The sequence below is a fragment of the Sinocyclocheilus rhinocerous genome, unplaced genomic scaffold (genome assembly GCF_001515625.1).
Source record: "Sinocyclocheilus rhinocerous isolate Xijiao unplaced genomic scaffold, SAMN03320098_v1.1 scaffold502, whole genome shotgun sequence".
NCBI lineage: Eukaryota > Metazoa > Chordata > Actinopteri > Cypriniformes > Cyprinidae > Sinocyclocheilus > Sinocyclocheilus rhinocerous.
The window spans coordinates 683,338-697,967 of record NW_015641028.1 but is presented as its reverse complement, the minus strand read 5'-3'; positions in this window follow the sequence as shown (position 1 = coordinate 697,967).

Below are 14,630 nucleotides of genomic sequence, written 5' to 3'. Positions count from 1 at the left end.
GAACGCAAAAGTTTTGCAAGGGAACGCAAAGTTTCTCGAGGGAACGCAAAAGTTTTGCGAGAGAACGCAAAAAATCTGACAAATATTTTTTCCTCCCACCCCAAATTTTTTCAGTCAATCTGATTTTTTTCCACCACCATGTCCCTTTAGGTGCTCCGTAGGAATACATTTTTCCAAATATCAAACTAAAACTTACATCTGCATTACTTTTACTTGACATATGACTAATCACTCTGGAGCAACCAATTACATTGCGATTTTTTCAGTCAATCTGATTTTTTTCCACCACCATGTCCCTTTAGGTGCTCCGTAGGAATACATTTTTCCAAATATCAAACTAAAACTTACATCTGCATTACTTTTACTTGACATATGACTAATCACTCTGGAGCAACCAGAAAATTACATTGCGACAACACTGATTAATTATCATACCATAATAAAACATAAAATATAATATAAAGAAATATTTCCATGTTGCTTTCCGAAAAAAAGTATACAGAATACAGACCTACTTTTGAATGATTGTCAGTGAAGAAAGATGCTTTTTGAGCCCAGATGGCGCAGTTACCAGCAGGAACTAATGGGGCCATGCTAACAAGCCTTGATCTATGAGAATCAGTCTGTTTCAGATGTGCTTGATGCTTTTGATCAACTCTACCTCTGTTTTGCACCCATGCATTGTTTTTCTGATTACAGTAGAAAACTCTGAGTCAGTCAGCCGTGTCAGACACTTGAAAGCAGACACTGACTGATAAAAACATGCATCACTTCCAGCATGACAGTACAATAACGCACAGATATCTCCGCAATAATAAAAGCGATCCAGCTTTTTTTCCCCCATTCAGTCAAACATGGTAAATACTGAAATCACACATCAGTGAGCAGTTTGAAATGAGCAATTATTCAACAGACTTTGGCGCAGTGTCACAACATCCAGCACCAATCAACAGACGCCAAATGAAAGACCTAGCGGACGTCAGAGACACTGAGGTGATGCATGAGAAATGTATCTCCATTAATTTGGCCTGATATTTGGCTAATGAAGAGCACTCTAAAAGAAATGTGAAGTGTGTGTGTGTGTGTGTGTGTGTGCATGTGGTGAGTCATCTCCAAAAAAAAAAAAGAATCATTGAGGATATTTAACAGAGCATGTTGCACACAGACACTATCTATGGGGGGAGAATAATTTGATTATCTGGCAACATTAATTCATGCTTTAGCCCAATGGATTCATTATAATTTGCCAAGCACTCTTCTGTATTACCCAGTGGTGGACAGTAATGAAGTATTTTTAAGTACACTACAAGTCAAAAGTTTTTGAACAGTAAGATTTTTTATGTTTTTAAAGAAGTCTCTTCTGCTCACCAAGCCCGCATTTACAGTGGTGGCCAAAATTGTTAGAACACTTGGCATATTTAAGAGGTTTCAGTTGTGTTTGTTAAATTGGCCATTACAATACCCATAAAACAAACTATTGCCGGAACTACCTGCGATGGAAGGAATCGGCTGGAACATTGAAAATGATGGACTGGCCCCCTCAAAGTCCGGACCTCAACCCCAACGAGCAAATTTGGGGCGAGTTGGAAAATAAACTGGACAGATCTATTGTACATTCAAAGGAAAGCCTCTGGCTTGAGTTGCAGAAGGCATGGGATAACGTTAGTGTTGAAGTTCTTACGAAATATACTGACACTATGCCAGAGAGATGTGCTGCTGTAATTGCTGCAAAAGCTGGACATACCAAAGTTAAAAGTGGATAAAAACAGTACGACTCACTTCATCTGATATATGTTGTGCTCAGAGCAACTATCTGCATGTTTCATGAACATTATGAAATGAAATCATGTTTTGGAGGCAAAAAAGGTTAATATTATCAGATCTGTCAGGTGTTCTAACAATTTTGGAAACCCCTGTATTTGATCCAAAGTACAGCAAAAACCGTAAACAAAGCTTTTTATTTCAGATAAATCTTTCTATACATCAAAGAATCCTGAAAAAAAATTTACTCAACTGTTTTAAATATTGATAATAATAATAATAATAATAAATGTTTCTTGAACAGCAAATCAGCATATTTCTGAAGGATCATGTGACTGAAGACTGGAGTAATGATGCTGAAAATTTAGCTTTGACCACAGGAATAAAATTACATTTTAAAATATATTCAAATAGAAAGCAGTTATTTAAAATAGTAATTGACATAATTATCCCAGAGTACAGTTGAACTGTTTAATGAACATGTAATTATTTATGGTGGTACTGTTTGAGATCACATATAAATAATTTAAACATTCTGCGGAATGGATGACACTATTCTTTGGACTGACAATGTTGATACTAACCATGTCCAATTCAGTTTAACGAACAGCTTGAAGGTGTCTTGGAAGCATAAAAATTACTGCAATGTCCTGGTGGTCCTCGTAAGTAGGTCGGAGACTGTGACTACAATAGGAAGGTATGCCCATAAAAGATGAGAAATGAAAGAGCTCATGACTTACGGCATCAGTGTCTCTCTGTGCAACAAAGATAATTATATACGGTATAGAGGTGCATCTCAATAAATTAGAATGTCGTGGAAAAGTTAATTTATTTCAGTAATTCAACTCAAATTGTGAAACTTGTGTATTAAATAAATTCAATGCACACAGACTGAAGTAGTTTAAGTCTTTGGTTCTTTTAATTGTGATGATTTTGGCTCACATTTAACAAAAACCCACCAATTCACTATCTATATCAGTATAAAAATGACTTACCATATAGGAAGTAGGCCAACATTTCACTAAAAATGTTTTTTTTATTGTTGTGAATTGGTGGGTTTTTGTTAAATGTGAGCCAAAATCATCACAATTAAAAGAACCAAAGACTTAAACTACTTCAGTCTGTGTGCATTGAATTTATTTAATACACGAGTTTCACAATTTGAGTTGAATTACTGAAATAAATGAACTTTTCCACGACATTCTAATTTATTGAGATGCACCTGTACATAAATCAGATGCCAAATTATGATTTAGAACTATAAGTGTGCATGAGAAGACACTGGGTGACACTCTCCTCACTCGCTTTGTGGGTGATATTCCCTCCATCTCACATTTTCTACAAAAGTTTTCAAAGCTTCAGGATTTGCTGCAATATAAGCCACTGTTCTGAATTTAGATATGCAAGTTTTCTTCTTGGATTTGATTAGACTTTTCTTCTTGTTTTGATGGCACAGCAAAGTGCCCCAAGACAATTGTAAAAATAAAAAAAAAAACTAATCCCTTAGTTCAGGGCATTTCTCTTCTCATATTCCTACTTCCACTTTCTTTTCTTCTGACAAATCCTACTGTACATTTGGACTGCTATACGTATCACCTACTGGTGTTTTTTGCTCTTTATCTGCAATCACATAGAGTGGTTTGCTTTTCTGTCTGAGAATTTAGAAGTCCCAATGGATTTTAGCCTTATTTTACACATTCAAATACATTTTTTGTAGTTTATGGGACGGACGGATGGACAGCCAGACAGACAGATAGATCTGACTGATTGGAGGAAAAAGGCATCTCGTCTTGGGAGATTCCACCTCAGCTCATATGTTTGTACACAGAGTCCTATAGATTTGTTTGTCCTGTTGTGCTGTTCCTGCCTGCATCTTCTGTTATAGGTTGCCTCAGGGGCTTCTTTGTAGTCAGCACCTCAGGTCGTTTTTGATGTTGTAAACCCTTGTCTCTAGTGATCTGGTGCTGAGTGTTTGTTCTTGTCCTGTCATGATTAGTGCTTCTGTGTTTCCCTCCGTCCTGCAATATCTAAACATTGCTAGGATTTCCGAAACCCCACAGGTTAGACTTCTGCTATCTGTTTGTTGTACATCACATAAAGGGGCTTTTCTTTCTGTACCACCTCATTCTGCTTCCTTCTCCAATATCCTTACAAAATGATGCTGCTTATTTCCTTCATAACCAAAAACCATTTAGTTGCCCCATGTTTCAAAAGTTTGGGTTTTAGTTTTTGAAAGAGATGTCTTATGCTCAAGATGTACTTATCTGATAAAAAAGTACAGTAAAACCGTAATACTGTGAGATATTATTACAATTTTAAATAAACATTTTCTATTTTAATGTTTTTAAATGCTATTTATTCCTGTGATGACAAATCTAAATATTCAGCAGCCATTACTCCAGACTTCAGTGTCACATGATCCTTCAGAAATCATTCTAATGTTGATTTGGTGCTCAAGAAACCTTTCTTATAATTATCTATGTTGAAAACCGTTTGTAACCATTTGTAAAAAGAAATATTTTGTAACATGTCTATTTGGTCACTTTTGATCAATGTAATGTATCATTGATGAATAATAGCATTAAAACAAGCTTACTGACCCAAAATGTTTAAACGGTTGTTTATATTCACGTGTACTCATGCAATCTGTGAAATGGTTTGGCCAAGAAGACAGGCCTTTGTTTCTAAAGATTTCTTTGGTCTGGGGGTCTAAATAAAGCCATCAATATAACGTGAGTACAGCACAGAGGTGTAAAATGGCATGATTGTTTCTTCACAGAAGCTTAAGAGCCAGCTCTAAATTGGAGACAGCAGTCCCAGTGAGACTGCCAGCCACCACAAATAACTCAGCACGACAAACACCTATGGATCTAGAGCTATCTACCTCCTCGCAGTAATGGGCATAATTCTTGTTGTACAGATAAGATACAGAGATAGATTCTATAAAATAAATTGAACATACTGTAAAAACAAATACTTATAAATGTGAAAATCTGTTTTTACATTATAGTGGGTCATTCATTCCTAAGCTACCTGACAGCTGGTATTGCAGCAGATAACTGACATTATAGCAGAGATTCCAGTTATCGCTTAACTGAATATTCCATATAAACTGTTACAAGGTTTTTGACAAAAGCCAGAAAAGAGCTGCAAGATCACATGCATTAAAAATTCATGGGATTACCCAAGGATTGAAAATATAAAAAGAATCAACACAAGACTTTGGATAGAACATTATTTATGGCAGTTTCACAGTTCACTGAAGACGGCTGATATCTCCAATTGGGCAGGACATTCACACTGAAACAACTTCAAGATTTGTTTAAAAGCACACACAAAAAGGAAAAGATTCTATCAAGCTTCCGAAATAAAGTGTTGGATCTACTTTTTGTAACACCCCTGTGGACTGTTTGTTGTGGTTTCTTCCCCTTTTGTTGGTTTAGCCCGTTCAATCATTAGTTAATTATCCTCAGTGTGCTCACCTGTCTGCCCCTCGTTATCTGCCCTATAAGTTCCTGTCTCGTGTATTCTAGTATTGTTGGTTATTGTGAATGTCTTTTAGCTTCACAAATAAAGGTTCTAATCTAAAACAGTGCATGAAAGCATGAAAAATTGTTTCTCTTTGGAGACAGAAAGGGCATTCAGGAACAACTTCTGGGTTCATTACAGAGATAAAAGAGTTAACAGCAATGGCACCGTGCAAAACCCTCCATTGAATATCACCTACCCTTTTCGACAATGGTGCCTTATATAAAGATCTCCATTCGGGTTTTACATCAGATCCTTATTTGAATTCTTGTCGTCCTCGTCATCCTGCCTGCCTCCACACACCGTGACACTTTTACCCTGTTTATATATATATATGCATTTTTTTTTACTAAAGCTTTCAAGCTGATGACCTACATGTAAGTGTTTAGCCATTTTCAAAAAGATCTCTTCCCTCTAGAATAGCCACTCTTAAGTGTACATGCATGACATGCCTCACTAAAAATTATACCCACTGATTTAATTTGGAATTTAATCTAAGCAGTTTTTTCTGAATAAATTCCAATTAGGGTGACAATATCAAACTTTGATTGCAAATGTAAACTAAACACACACAGAATAGAATACTCTGAGGCAAAGACATTAATGAACTAAATATTCTAATCCAATAAAAAAAAGCTATAATACTAGGGATTTAGATAACCTTTTTAATCAGTTGAGAATGAATCAGACTAGCACTAGTGATAGGTGCTTTCAAAACACTGTTTCACAAAGCTTTGAAGCTATTTTGAATCATTTGAATCAAATCAGTGGTTTGGAGCGCATATCAGTATACACAAATCATGTGTTATTAAGCAATAAAAGATAAATATTCTGATGACATTAACTAATATTATTGATTGCATTTTGATGATTAAGCTGCAAAGGAAGCTGTGATGAAAAGGTTTTTTTTTTTGTTTTTTTTTACATGGCTTTATCAGCAGATGTCTTCAGTGTGCGAAGTTTAAAGCACTTTGAAAAAGTGAATAATTTTGTGAAGAAATTGGTTCAAACGATTATAAATTTCAGAAAGCTTCACTTTTCCTATCAATACCCAGCCACAACCAAAATGAGAAAGAGGGACGTTTAGAATGAATCAATTTGCTAAAATGAATTAGAATCAAAATTTCTTATGCTACATCATCTAGACATCGCCAGATGACTAGAATGAATTGAACCATCCAACACTAAAATATAAAAGAAAGGACCACTTAAAATGAAACAATTCACAATTCATGAATTGAACTTTCCAACGCTTGTTAAAAGAAGCTTGTTACAGCAAAACCTCTTTTCTGAAAGCATGATTTACTACTAAAATGACTACTAAACCACTGCACACCCCATAATAACTTTAAATGCTCTCATCATTTGTATGCAAAACAATAAAACAGCATCTAATTAAATCTTTACAACATTAATTCAGCTCCCGGGAACACTCAGTGACCATCCTCAGAGGACACATGGCAACACTAATATGATAGAAGAGTAAACAGCAACAGAACACCAGGTGCAGGAGAAACAAGGCCGGACCTCACAAATGAATAGAGAAAAGAAGGATCTTGCTTAGGCATGATTCTAACAGATACTATGCTCTGTCATACATCATTCTGACATTTTTAATTTTATTTCTTATTTTGTTGAACTAGCTTATTTGCTGATTAGTGAATAATTAGGTGTTCTGTTCTCAAAAGGTTGAGTAACTAGCAAAGTCAGTTTGTCCTAGAAGCAGTGTTCCTTAAAAAAACCACCTTCAACAGAAAATAACTATTGACACTGCAATTACGTCAATAATTGGGTTCAATTTGTCTTTGAGAAATCGTCCCACTTTGGGAATGCATGTAAGTAATCCGTTAAAGCACTATTTCTCCTTCGCTGCTCTTCTGATGAGAAACCATGATGGATGGCTTTAGTAAGATGCACAAATCTGTCACAGTCCTGTCAGGAAAAGGAAGTGGGTGGACAAACTCATTTCCCCTGCTCCGCAAACTCAGACACTGGGCAGCCTGCCCTTCACCGTCCCCACCATCCACTGCGATGGTGAAGACTCAGTTAGGGCCACCCTTATAAGAAAAACTCTAATTCCTCCCTAACTCATAAATCACAGAGAGAGAAAGAGAAAGGCTCACCATCTGCGCCCTAACGATTCCAACCATTAACCGCTGCACGGTTGACTTTTACTGTCTGGAAACGGGGTGTCCATAAAAACATCACATCGGCCCAGCAGAGCTCTGCTTAGATCATTGAACAGACACTGGGTGGTTTCCAGTGATGTTGCAGTTAGGCCAAAATATGACAGACTTCAGTGTGACTAATTGCTTTTTATTTCCATTTAACAACATATGTATGGGCCACTTTCATATAATTTGTACCTTTATGTCTTATGGTGAAGACATTTATTTCTTTACCAAATGGAGGCAGATTCAACATCTGAAATCTTTATATATTGAAGTAGCAGTTCAAAACCAATGCCAATCCTGTTCTTTTGCCATATTGGAAGAGGCTGTGGCAAACTAAGCACATGTTTGAGATGATTTTCAGACAGACAGATAGTGTGCAGCTTTATGAAATACCAAGTGTACATGTGTTAGTCCAGACGTCTTGACACTAGGGACTGCACACCCCAAAAAACACTTAAAGGATTAAACACCCAATAAAAACAGGACCGTAACGGGCAAAACACACATACTGAATGAACACCAACACCAACACCAACCTGAGATAAACATGAAAAATGTGCAGCTGTTAACTAGCTAACTTTAAGGCGAGAATATGCTACAGGAATTTTTGGCATCATACACGTACCAACTTTCTAAGTGGTTGCAGAGAAAAACTGGGTTTCGTACACTAAATGATTGAGGATCACACAGTACCAGACTTTCAAGTCGATCCGAAAACAACACACTCACACAGAAACATGCACAAGAGATGCACAAGAAATGAAAACAATATGTCTTCTAAAATCGACTCAAAATATCAAACATGTTTGATATCCTCTGATTGGAAGGAATCAAAGTCTGAAGCTAAAAACTGTAGTCTGTGCCTATACACTATACCATTTTTTATGATATCTGCCAACTCTGATTGGCTGGAATCTGTAGAATGGCTCTGATTTTCGGCAACACTTCCAAACCGCAAAAGGGACAAATATCTGTGCAAAAGTCATGTAGTGTGGTGTATTCCAGCCTTTAAAACCAGCATCTGAAAGAAGGCAGAGAAACATTTGCAACAAACTTTGTAATCAAAATGAGATTAGATTAATGAGCTTTAGTTTGAACCAGTGTGTTTCCACACAACCTCCATCTGCGTTCGATGCTGTCAAGTGAGATGACTTTCGCCTCCTTTTGCCAGCCCCTCTCATCTGCCTCTGCTTTAATCAATCACTGTATAGAAGGTCTAGCAACACTTATCAAGTTGGAGGTCTGTCAAAAGCACAGCTGCGTGTGTTCCCTGTCAATCTATTCACATTGTTTGTGACAAACAGATGCTCTTTTCTTGGATGTGAATCACCGATGGAAAGACTGTGTATAAACATTGGGATGAGTCATGAATGACAGCTATTATACATCATCCTGTACAAACAGAACATTTCGCAGAAATGTTGCTTGGCCTTGAAATGTTAAGTGTCAGATTTATTGTTTTTTAAAATGTGAAAAATTGTGCATGTAAATTTATGATAAAAATAGTAAAAGATGCATTAAAGGAGTTGACAGCACTTATAGCTTAATGATGATTACCACATAATTTTAAAATATTAATTTAAAACTAAATATTAATTTAGACTTGTAGCTCCCTTTCTTTTAAAAACAGCCAAAAAGAGCTGCAATGAAGCACTGAAAAAAGGAGCTGAATGAGGACAATCTGTTAACATTAAAATACTCTCAATAGTATAGTCACAAGACAAATACTCTCAGAAAAAATGCTTGTCACTGAGACAGTACCCTAAAAGAGATACCTTTGTACCTTATTTACCCTAAAAGGTTTACAGTAGTACTATAAGAGTGAATATAATTACCTTAAGGATACATATTACTACTAAGGTAGTAATATGCACCCTAAAGGATTTTGTTTTTTTTTCCCGACAGTGAATTGTGTGTTAACATGGTTGCCTGTAAGCATTTTTTTTGCCAGTCACTGACAGCCCCCAAAATATTGTGTTGTATGAATATCTGAACATGTATTCATGTATTCTTTTTTATGAACACTTGGCATGTAGGTAAGTTTAATAAAAAAGCAACACTTTAAAAACAAAAAGTGGAGAAAATCCACAAAGATCACTTTCAACAACCTCCCCAAACATTGTGTAGTCTTATACCACTTCTTTTGCTGACATTTCATTCTGTAATGTTAGGCAATTATATGCATGATATGCATGTGTTTACATATGTTTCTTCATCTTCTTCGCCTGTGTTTTGATCCGGAGATTCTGTATTCTTTCAGAAGTTGTGTAATAGAACTCTCCTACCATTTAATAATGAAAATGCAGAAAGCTGAAAAATTCTGTCAAAAGCAGGGAAGCATTGTCTCACAAATTCAATCAATGGTGAGCAAAGGCTTCATGTGGAGAAAAAAGTTTACTAACCTTTTCATAAAATGACGAGAACAAATTTATAGCTCAAATAATACACAAGTTTTAACAGACTAATTAATGTAACTGCATTTATAAAACTAGGCTTCATATTTCTAATTTTCTTCATATTATTCCCTTAAAATGGGCCCCAATTACTTCCATTATAAGTTTCTTACTTTGCTTTTTGTAACGAAAATGAGGAATGAGTCAAGATTGTTTTTGTAGCAATCATTATGCCACAAATGCTGTTGATTGAGCTTCACTTGTATTAAACCCAGAATCCTCCTCTAAATGTCTATCAATCATGTGCATTTAAAGCTCTTAGGAGTGCACGAGTGCATGAAGATGTATTCTTGCAAAAATAAGAAGTCTACTTTAAAAGATAGACTTGTCAATTTAAGCATTCTCTTCAAGACACCCAAATTTCAGTTATCAAAGTCCTCCGAAACATTATCCAACATAATGTATTTTGCATAAGTGTTCATGACAGCCCAGTGATTGGTGACAGTTGTCTAGCTATGCACAGTGGTGCGTCTTCCAGGGGGGGAAATGACTGCGGGGCTTTTGGCTGGATTACGAGAAGATAAGACTGCTTCTAGGAGAAGAGCAGTGTGTCAATTTTCTGTCTGTGTCCAAGGTTAGATACGTGTCCTAAGCTGCCATTGTAGGAATTGAAAAGCCATCAGCTATAGCTGTATCAAAGAAACAGTGAGGTTGTGTGTTGATTTGTGTGTTGTGTGTTGTGTGTTGCAACAATGTATCAAAGTCATTAGATTTCAGGACCTAAAAATGGTAGGGTGCCACTTGAAATACAGAAGCAGGCTGTTTAAGAATAGCATAGCACAATACAATACAGAGAATCTAGGTATTTTAAGAGTCTTATAGTAACTATTCAAGCTGAATGAAAAGTTGACTGAAAGGAAAATAGTTTTGTTAGCAGCCCTATGTGGTTGCTCTCTCACACACATACATGGTTTTATATTTCTTTATTCAAAACTATTGAAAAACTAGTCAAAGATGACTGCTCAGAGTCTTTTGCTGCCTACGTCTATGGGGAAATTAGTCCAGGCATTCAAGCATAAAACAGCCTTTTTATTTTCATTTGCAGTGTCTTGGTTTTCTAAAGAACATTGTAAATTTTGACAAAGCAAGCTTGTGACTTTTGGCTCTTTCGTTCAAACACAGCACATAGTCTTTGCATACAGATGTTCTTATTTCATTGTCAAGGAAAACAGAAATCAGTTCATGCAGGTGTCACTGATAATTCATACGTGTGTCTGGCATAAGATATTGTTGACACCACCTACGACATGGTGCATCTAGAATAGAGGTAAACCACAGAACGAATGCAAAAGCAGCTACAAAGGAGCCACAGCTGTGTGTGTGTTCCTTTAAAAACGATACTCACTCATAAAACAAAAGAGAAGAATAATGAATCAAGCTGTTATAGTAACACAAATCACCCAGAGGCTATAGATAAGACAAAGCAATGAGTACATGCTATCAGTGTTTTGAACAAATATGATTCAATGACTCTTGTTTGGCGTCTATAATATATAAAGTTGCTACCATTTAAAAGTTTGGAATAATTAAGATTTTTATTTATGTTTTTGAAAGAAGTCCCTTATTCTCACCAAGGCTCAATGTATTTGATCAAAAATACTGTAAAAACTGTGACACTGTAAAATATTATTCCAATTTAAAATATATAATTTCTACCTGTGATGGCAAAGCTGATTTTTAATTAGCCATCACTTTTTTCATCACAGTTTTCAGTGTCACATGATCTTTCAGAAATGCTGATTTGGTTCTCAGTTATTATCAGTTATTATTAGTGCTCAATTATTAATGACGGATCTTATTATCCGGGCTGAAAACAGTTTTGCTACTTAATATTTGAATATTAATATAATTAAACTGTGATACTTCTTTTTTCAGGATTCTTTTATAAATAGAAATCTTTTGTAACAAATGTCTTTACTGTCACTTTTGATCAATTTAATGCATCCTTATTTAATAAAAGTATTGTTTTCTTTAAAAAAATATTTGAAAACTTTGGAATAGTAGGTTATCATGGTAACTACAAAAATGTATTGTTTTATAAATAAATAAATAAATAAATAAGAAGAAATGTTTCTTAAGCAACATGTGACATGGGAGTAATGGCTGCTGAAAATTCTGCTTTTCCAACACAGAATAAATTACATTTTTAAATATAGTTTTGCTGTATGTACCCACTATGGAAAATCCTACTCTATGCCAAGTCTTTGACATAAAATTTACATTTTATTGTATCAGGTGCTATTTACACCCGAGTGCAAAAAGTAACCGGGAGAATATAATGGTGAGCAGAACCTCATTATAACTGACTATAATACAGAAACAATAACAGTTTTGAATTTAAAAAAATGGTGATGCTTTCAAATTACTCAGGCCCTCTTTAGTATTTAAATCCAAATGTTTTTAAACAATTGGATCATTTTTTCTTGCTCACTGACTCTCTCAGAATTGAAACTGGTTTGTCTATTTATTCAGAATCCTAAAGTTGTCAAAAATCCCCTCCCCCCAATTTCACTCTGACAACTTTTTATGCAAATGTATTGTTCTTTCTCACCCTCTTTTCTGTGCCCTTTACTCAACAGAGCATTTTACTTAATCGGTTGCTGGCGAATTTTAGGTCATCCCTTCATATTTGACAAATGCATATGCCAGAATCAAGTGCTTGCAATTATGCTGCCACAGTTAGACCCAAGTAATTATATTCAGATAACAAGAATAGAAGTGTCATCGGTTAGAGAAGACAAATGAGCAGTGACTAGTTCCTAGCTGCTCATGTCAGCTGATCTGTGTATAAATGCTGGAAAGAACAGTTATTAATGTTTCAGTTGTGTCCATAATAAGACTAAAATGAGAATAAATATCCAGAGTGCATCTTAACAAGTCAAGCATACATATATAACCAATAATTTCTGCTCTTTATCTGTGCTAAAACTAGCATGTAGCATAGCAACCAGGTATATTTAAAGAAAAATATTTATCGTAAACTTCACTTGATAAGGTTTTTTTTCTTTTGTATTTTTCAAAAACATTATTTTTTTTTATTTTATCAGTCTTTATATTAAATATGTTTTATTCAATTTATTTATTTATTTATTTTTTGCTATTCATTGAAATGTTTTTTTTTTTTTTTTTTCTGTGCTGGCTTTTTGTTCTGATTTATGTGGAAATGAGGGATTTGTTCACAACAATTGAAGTCTTTGGATTGTGGACAATTGTGATATAATCAATTCAGAACTAAAGAGTAAGGATTTGAGTACAAAATTTAAACAAATGGAAAAAATGGAAATCACAAAAAGCCAAGAAAACTACTGACCTGGACTAATACAATTGCAGATTCTTTACTGATTGGACTTTTAGTTTCCAAGACTTGATTGGAAGATCAAGATTTCTGGGGGTGTGGGAGAAGAGAATGAAACATGATTAATGTTTTCTGATTGTGTCACAGAATCACAAAAAGCCAAGAAAACTACTGACCTGGACTAATACAATTGCAGATTCTTTACTGATTGGACTTTTAGTTTCCAAGACAGCAGATTTCTGGGGGTGTGGGAGAAGAGAATGAAACATGATTAATGTTTTCTGATTGTGTCACAGAATTCGGAATAAGGATTTATAACAAGACTCTTGAGGATTTCAGCTAGACTTCATAATTTCTGAAATGGTGCTGGCTCATTTTCCAAATGTTACAACAGATTTCATCAACACCCGTTTAATGATAGATAGGCAGATTCGAATTTTGGGGACATACAGCGCTGAAACACCCTCCTTTGCTATCAAAACATGAAAAAGTATCAGCTTACAAACACTGTTCCAAAGCTGACCTGACACAGTGAATCTACATTACAACAAAAAAGGACAAAATTACAAATAGCATAAAGTACTGAAAACATTAGCTTAAATATATGTGGTTCTTTTCACAATTGTCTTTTACCCTGTTCTTCCCACTCAAATATTGTTATTGTTAAATTGTCTTTCATTTAAAATCAGAAAACATTGGTTCCCTTTCGATACTACACTCGTACTGCCTCTTGCTTAGACGCATATGGGAAAAAAGCCTTTTTTCTCCTGAACTGAAGCCTTTTCATTCACGCAGTGAAACTGCACGGCCATTGGTTCGTGCAGTGTATAAAAAACGAACCAATGGCTAGGCAGCGGAACTGCACGAGCCTATGGCGACGAAGCCCGCCAAAGCCAGCCAAAGCCCACCAGAATGGGCGGGGCATTTGGCTATATAAGCGGGTGCTCGCCACAGGATTCTCAGGTTTACTTCGACTGAAGCGACGACTGAGTCGTGCAGCTACATAGCACGGCAAGCAACGCAGTACTCGTTCCCGTATCTCAGGGAACCGAGGTTACGTTAGTAACCGAGTACGTTCCCTTTCGATACTTCACTCGTACTGCGTCTTGCTTAAGACGCATATGGGAACAGTCCAATCACGCCGTGCTAATGTAGTGGAACGACTTAAGGTATAACTTCCATAAGCAACCAATGCTTATAGAGAAGTCAACAATAACCCAAGGCTAAGCGGGCTGAGCTTTCTAGGTCACACCCGGCCTGGTTAATCGTTCCAGAGTATACCCGTAACTTCGACACCCAGGGGTCGAGAGCTAACAGGTGAAACAATGCCAGAGAACTTGGGCGTGATACGGCCAAGGGCTCTCTGCCATATCTGTTTATGCAGCGCGTGCCACTTCAAGCGGAAAGGACCCTGGCCTG